Source organism: Petromyzon marinus, chromosome 24 (assembly GCF_048934315.1).
Source record: "Petromyzon marinus isolate PM22_M1 ecotype Great Lakes invasive population chromosome 24, UKy_Petmar_22M1.pri1.0, whole genome shotgun sequence".
NCBI lineage: Eukaryota > Metazoa > Chordata > Hyperoartia > Petromyzontiformes > Petromyzontidae > Petromyzon > Petromyzon marinus.
Genome location: NC_133690.1, coordinates 1,297,818 through 1,305,057, shown reverse-complemented (window position 1 = coordinate 1,305,057; position 7,240 = coordinate 1,297,818).

Below are 7,240 nucleotides of genomic sequence, written 5' to 3'. Positions count from 1 at the left end.
ACAGTCACGGCAAGATCGCTGATCTTGCCGTGACTGTCCCACCTGAAGACGGAAGCTTGTGTTGCCTCCGAAACGTCGTGAGAATTTGTATTATTATTTTATCCCCATTCTACGTGACTTTACCGAAAGAACCCATATGTACGCTGCTCGTCTGTACGCAGTTGGTCTGATCGTGGTAGACCACAAGCAAACGGCTGGTCCATCTTACGGCAAGATCCGTAGGATGGACCAGCCGTGGGTGGGGGACGGGGGGCATGGTCCGACTATTCGGGGATTTTTCTGGTCTCGTGAATGACTACAGCGGACTGCACAGTGCATACCACGCGAGTGTGCGCCTCACCCTGCACAGCAAACTGTACGCACACAGCCCTCTCGAGCTCCAATCGGAACTTCCCAGCGTCCGTCCAGTGCCAGACTCGTCGAGATGTCAGTTTATATCCCACCGAGACTGTGTGCGTTGTATTATCACAGAATGTTGCATTGTAGGCATCGTGCAGAATGACCCTGACGGTGGTTGGCATCACGCGCTATCCGCACATCGTTAAGAAACTGCAACATCACACACCACGCAATCATGCTGCCGTGTCTCCCATTCACGCCACCATCGTCCACGCACCCGCTACAGGGCTGGGATTGATCGAGGACTTAAGACATCGCCCAGCGATGGCTGGGAGCTCTTCGCAAGGCGTCTCCATGCAACGGCAGCCCAGAGTCTTGCTCACTCTACTGCTACAGATGCTTCACAGGAAATTCGCGCGCGTCACTCGATGACCACACCCCACGTGTACACAACACACCCCACGTGTACACAACACACCCCACGTGTATACACCACACCCCACGTGTACACAACACATCCCATGTCAACACACACACCCGTGTATACACCACCCCCCACGTGTACACAACACATCCCACGTGTACACAACACCCCCCACGTGTACACAACACATCCCATGTCAACACACACCCGTGTATACACCACCCCCCACGTGTACACAACACACCCCACGTGTACACAACACATCCCATGTCAACACACACCCGTGTATACACCACCCCCCACGTGTACACAACACACCCCACGTGTATACACCACCCCCCACGTGTATACACCACCCCCCACACTTGTACACACCCCACGTGTACACCAACCGCACTTGTGTTATATACACCCCCCACGCAACACACCCCTCCTGCACACACCCCACGTACACGTACTACGTGTATACATACTACGTGTACACAGCAGCCGTCATTCACCACTGACGGCGCTGGTGCCAGGCTAGGTTCACAGTGGCCATGCGAGCCGTGCGCGCGCCCACGTGGACCCGAGCCCCGCCCCGGTCTACGTGCCAGGCGCGAGGCTGTCAATGGAGCGGCTGCCGTGACGTCACGACACTGGGCCCGACCATTCGGCCCGCAGCTGCAAGGGGAGAAACGTTTGACGGAGCGCAGCAACGTGAGCAGCCTGGATAGTGTGTGTGTGGGCACCACCGCGGTGTCCACGGGGATATCGCCGCTACCCACACGCAGCAACGCGTTGTGGTGGAGTAATCGAATCGCAACGAATTTAACTGGCAGGTTCAACACAAATGTGTTTGTATTTTGTTTTTCTATGCACGATATGGCGACACCACGGGTGGAGGAGAAGACGCGACTTCCCGGAAAGAGTTTTCACCCTACCCCCCCCCGCGCTGGGCTCGTGATGGTCTCGTCGGCAGTGGGGACGTGCGGCCGTGAACGTGCGGCGCGCGGCGGCGGGGCCTGGAGGGGGCCGGGGGGCGGGGCGGGGCCCGCCCGCTATAAAAGCGCCGGGCGCAGCGCCCCCCCAGAGCCCCAAGCACGCGGTGCTGGAGCGGGGTTGCACGGGGTCGCGTGGGGTCGCGTTGTCGGCTGCAGCGTTCACTGCGTCTAGTTGTGCATTGTAGATGGCTCCGCGTGTACGCGTGGACTGTAGGGGGGCTCTGCTTGTAGCCGTGGACTGTAGCTGTGGACTGTAGCCGTGGACTGTAGCGGCCTCCGCGTGTAGGTGTGTGTATTGTAGCGGACTCCGCGCATCACGCTGGAGGAGACAGCCCCTGTGTGCAGGCTGCCTCTCTACTCATGGGTGCACAGACGCAGTCCACAGGGACTCACGCAAGTTTGGAGCGCTCTGCGCCGGGCCCGTGCGCTCGTGCTGTGGTGGAGGAGGGAGGTGGCCCCAGGCCGTGTCCGGCAGCTCCTGTCGCTCGCATATTGTCCGCCTGTCTCAGTGTGCGTGTGACAGCGGCTGTCGGCTGCGCGCCCCGCCAGCGTCTCGCTGCACCTCCATGAACACGCGCATCGTCTCCGGCAGAAACGGCGGCAGCGGGGTCCCTACAGCCCAGGAGGGAGGTCTCCTCAAGCACAGACATCGCACGAATCTCCTCGACTTTCAAGTTCAACCAGCCAGGAACGACGTGGGGCCCATCCGTCGGACGAGGCTCCAGAAACGGTGCTAAACGAAGTCTCATCCAAGCTCAGAGGGGGAGGTTTCGTCAATATGTAGGGCCGTCAGTGGTGGCCTCAAATCCAACGGGGAGGCCAGCGCGCCAAATACCACGAACCATGAGGACATCGATCTTAGAAGACCGAAACAGATCTTCGATCTTGGACAAAGGACCAATCTGTACCATAAACGAGGACACGTGTTTTACGTTGCCTTGGGCTGGACCCACATCAGGGAAGACGAAGCCGTCACGAAGAAATAAACGAGCACGGTCTGCAGGGGCATGGTGAGGGCTAGGGGGAAGGCCCGGGACGTTGGGTCGGTCCACTGCTGTGGCTACAGTCGCGATGGGGCATGCAATGTGCACGACCGATGAGGCGATTCGAGTTTGGCACATGGGCGTTTTGGAGTCATCGAGGCAAGAGAGGAGAACCACTCTACAAACATCACCAGCATCAACACCACCTCCACCAGCATCACCACCAGCAGCAACCACGTGCTCCGCCACTTTCTCCACCACCAACATCATCACCAGAATCACCACCACCAGCATCACCACCACCAGCATCACCACCTCCACCAGAATCACCACCTCCACCACCTGCCAGAATTGCCACCACCAGCATCACCACCTGCTCCGCCACTTCCTCCACCACCAAAATCATCACCTGCATCAGCATCATCACCACCTGCTCCACCAGTATCACCATTTCCTCCACCAGCATCATTACCACAGTGAGGCCCAGGGCATAATGTTCGCGATCCTCGGCTCCCCACTTCTCAAGTGAGGGGTGACTATAGGCAGTGAGGAGGGGTGAATACAGGCAGTGAGGATGGGGGGGGGGTTGACTACAGGCTGAGGGTTACACGCAGTGAGGGGGGACTACAGGAAGTGAGGGGTGACCACAGTGAAGAGTGCACGAAGTGAGGGGTGACTATAGGCAGCGAAGGGTGACTACGGGCAGTGAGGGGTGACTACACAATGAGGGGTCACTACAGCCAGAGAGGGGTGACTACAGCCAGAGAGGGGTGACTATTCAATGAGGGGTGACTACGGGCAGTGAGGGGTGACTACGGGCAGTGAGGGGTGACTACGGGCAGTGAGGGGTGACTACGCGCAGTGAGGGGTGACTACGCGCAGTGAGGGGTGACTACAGGGAGTGAAGGGTGACTACGGGCAGTGAGGGCCGACTACGGGCAGTGAGGGCCGACTACGGGCAGTGAGGGCCGACTACGGGCAGTGAGGGCCGACTATGGGCAGTGAGGGGTAACTACGGGCAGTGAGGGGTAACTACACAATGAAGGGTGGCTACGGGCAGTGAGGGGTGACTACAGCGAGTGAGGGGTGAATACACAATGAAGGGTGACTACGCGCAGTGAGGGGTGACTACACAATGAAGGGTGACTACGGGCAGTGAGGGGGGACTACAGGCAGTGAGGGGTGACTACAGGCAGTGAGGGGTGACTACAGCCAGAAGGGTGACTATACAATGAAGGGTGACTACACAATGAAGGGTGACTACGGGCAGTGAGGGGGGGGGATTACAGGCAGTGAGAGGTGACTACAGCCAGTGAGCGGTGACTACACAATGAGGGTGGGGGGACTACAGGCAGTGAGGGGTGACTACGGGCAGTGAAAGATGACTACGGGCAGTGAAAGATGACTACGGGCAGTGAGGGATGACTACGGGCAGTGAGGGATGACTACGGGCAGTGAGGGATGACTACAGCCAGTGAGGGGTGACTACGCAATGAAGGGTGACTACGCAATGAAGGGTGACTACGGGCAATGAGGGGGGGACTACAGGCAGTGAGGGGTGACTACAGCCAGTGAGCGGTGACTACACAATGAGGGGGGGGACTACAGCCAGTGAAGGGTGACTACGGGCAGTGAAAGATGGCTACGGGCAGTGAGGGATGACTACGGGCAGTGAGGGTGACTACGGGCAGTGAGGGGTGACTACGGGCAGTGAGGGGTGACTGTAGGCAGAGGGGTGACTACACAATGAGGGGTCACTACAGCCAGAGGGGTGACTACAGCCAGAGAGGGGTGACTATTTAATGAGGGGTGACTACGGGCAGCGAGGGGTGACTACGGGCAGTGAGGGATGACTACGGGCAGTGAGGGCCGACTACGGGCAGTGAGGGCCGACTTCGGGCAGTGAGGGCCGACTACGGGCAGTGAGGGGTGACTACAGCCAGTGAGCGGTGACTACACAATGAGGGGGGGGGGGCTACAGGCAGTGAGGGGCGGGACTACAGCCAGTGAGGGTGACTACGGGCAGTGAGGGGTGACTACGGGCAGTGAGGAGTGACTACACAATGAAGGGTGACTACGCGCAGTGAGGGGTGACTACGGGCAGTGAGGGGGGGGACTACAGGCAGTGAGGGGCGGGACTACAGCCAGTGAGGGATGACTATGGGCAGTGAGGGATGACTACGGGCAGTGAGGGGCGACTACGGGCAGTGAGGGGTGACTACGGGCAGTGAGGGGTGACTACGGGCAGTGAGGGGTGACTGTAGGTAGTGAGGGGTGACTACAGGCAGTGAGGGGTGACTACAGGCAGTGAGGGGCGGAACTACAGCCAGTGAGGGGTGACTACTGGCAGTGAAAGATGACTACGGGCAGTGAGGGATGACTACGGGCAGTGATGGATGACTACGGGCAGTGATGGATGACTACGGGCAGTGAGGGGTGACTACGGGCAGTGAGGGGTGACTGTAGGCAGTGAGGGGTGACTACACAATGAGGAGTGACTGCAGGAAGTTAGCGGCATCGTGACGCTGAGATCACCGCTGGGGCTGCGCGTGTGGAGCGGTCGGTGCGTCCATGGCTGCCGATTGCCGCAGCTGTGGCTGGCAGTCCAGCGGGGAGTGACCCCGCACGGGAGCCGAGTCGTCCGCGTTTTCGCACGTGGAGCGCTCCCGACTCCGGCCTGAGTGGCCGAGTGGGAGGAGAGAAAAAGTTGATGTGGAGCTGTTGAATAAAGCGGTCGCGTTGTGTGGAGGATCACTTTGTGGTGGTGATGGAGATGGTTGTGGAGATATTGTAGATGTTTTCCTAGCTAGGCAGCGTGCTTATTACCGGCTCCGGCGTGGCAGCAGAGGTCACAGAATCAGTCGAGCGGCATTATATTTTCATTAGCTGCATAACGCTGTGTGGAAGCTACCTGGCCTGTCGCTCCAAACGAAACTGCGGGTCTTCTCGGCCACAGTCATGCCCTGACTTCTGTATGCATGTGGAACATGGAGCACTTTTAAGAAACATCTGCGCCGGTTTGAAATATTTCGGCTGGTCTGCTTACCATCCATCCTTGGGTTTACCAGGCTGAACTGTGTGGGGAACTCGCAGATCCTTGAAAGGTTGGCTAGGTCACGTGGCCCGCATGTCCAAGCAGCATCTGCTCGACTGGATAGATGGGATGGTCTGATGTGGTACAGGAGGATATGGAGCTGAGTGGATTTGCCGATGACTGGTAACAGTGTCAAGATGGGCATCTGTGGAGGAGGCTCGTGAAGGACGCTTTTGGCCAGTTGGAGACAGTCATCCAGCAACAACGGAGGATGGAGAAGCGACGCTCACAACAACCAGCGGAACACCGGACGGTTAAAACTAAGCAAGTTGGCGCAGTGGGGGGCACAGGTGGTGCATCTGCCATCAAAGTCAACTCATGGCGCCTGGGTCTGTTCCGTGACCTGTCGTGGAGCTTGCGATACTTCACGTGGCCTCAAAGTGCACCTGGCCTGGCACAGGCGCCGGGGTGACGTCGCCACCACTTAGTTGCGAATGGCGGCTGTGTTGTTGATGATAATGACAGCGTTGAGGGCGGTGATGGCGATGATAGTAATGTCTCGTCGCTGGAATGCGTGTTTCTGCCATAACTTCGCTGGAAACGACACGTTGCCTCATTTGCAAGGGTACGTGATCCTTAAAAGACATCCGCAATTGTGTAATGTAGACCAGGTCTAGTAATGATGCACTCGCTCTTCAGTCACTTAGGTTGGGTTTGTTGGCGGCGTGTGAATCCGTGACACCAGAATGAGCATCGGGTCGAGCTTCCCAGGTCAAGGAGTCCGTGATGGCGCGGGGCAGCACAGAACGCCGCTTTCAAAATGCGCTCTGTGTGCAGCAGCAGCATGAGAGTTGAGTTCTCTCGTACATGCAACCAGGCTGTTGAATGCCCCGAGGAGGTGGGCAGAGGATGTCTCCCGAGCCAGGCACCGCGCGTTGTGATGCTGACGATGCCCAGGGATGACCGGTGCAGCCCTCGAACGCCTGCAGGGGCCGCGAGCCTGCCCCCTGCCACTGACTTTGTTCAAATCTGTAAACGGCGAGAACAAAAAACCTCTATCGTAGTGAAAAACTAGTGGAGGCCGGAGAGCCCTGAGTTCTAACACGAACTTTGTATGTATGTTGAACTTCTTTCGCACTATATGTAGCCAACCGTGATAATTGGAGGTGTGGGGTAAGGACAAACTAAACACAAAAAGCAGTGCTAAAATTAGTTACTTCAATCTAAATTTAAAAGTGCATAGCTCCAGTGGCTTCCTAATATTGGAAGGAAGAGCATTCCAGGCGGCTGCTGAAGCGCATCTCAAAGTGCGCGATGCGGTGACCTTCCTTGCGGGCGCAATGCAATCTGGGTTCCTTTAGAGGGCCGTTGATTGGGACACTGTGTGGATGCTCTCTCGATCTTTAACCGTCTCTGTACTCCGAGGTGAGCGTGAGGGGACGTGACGGGTATCGTTCACTCGGTGGTTGTCTCGTCT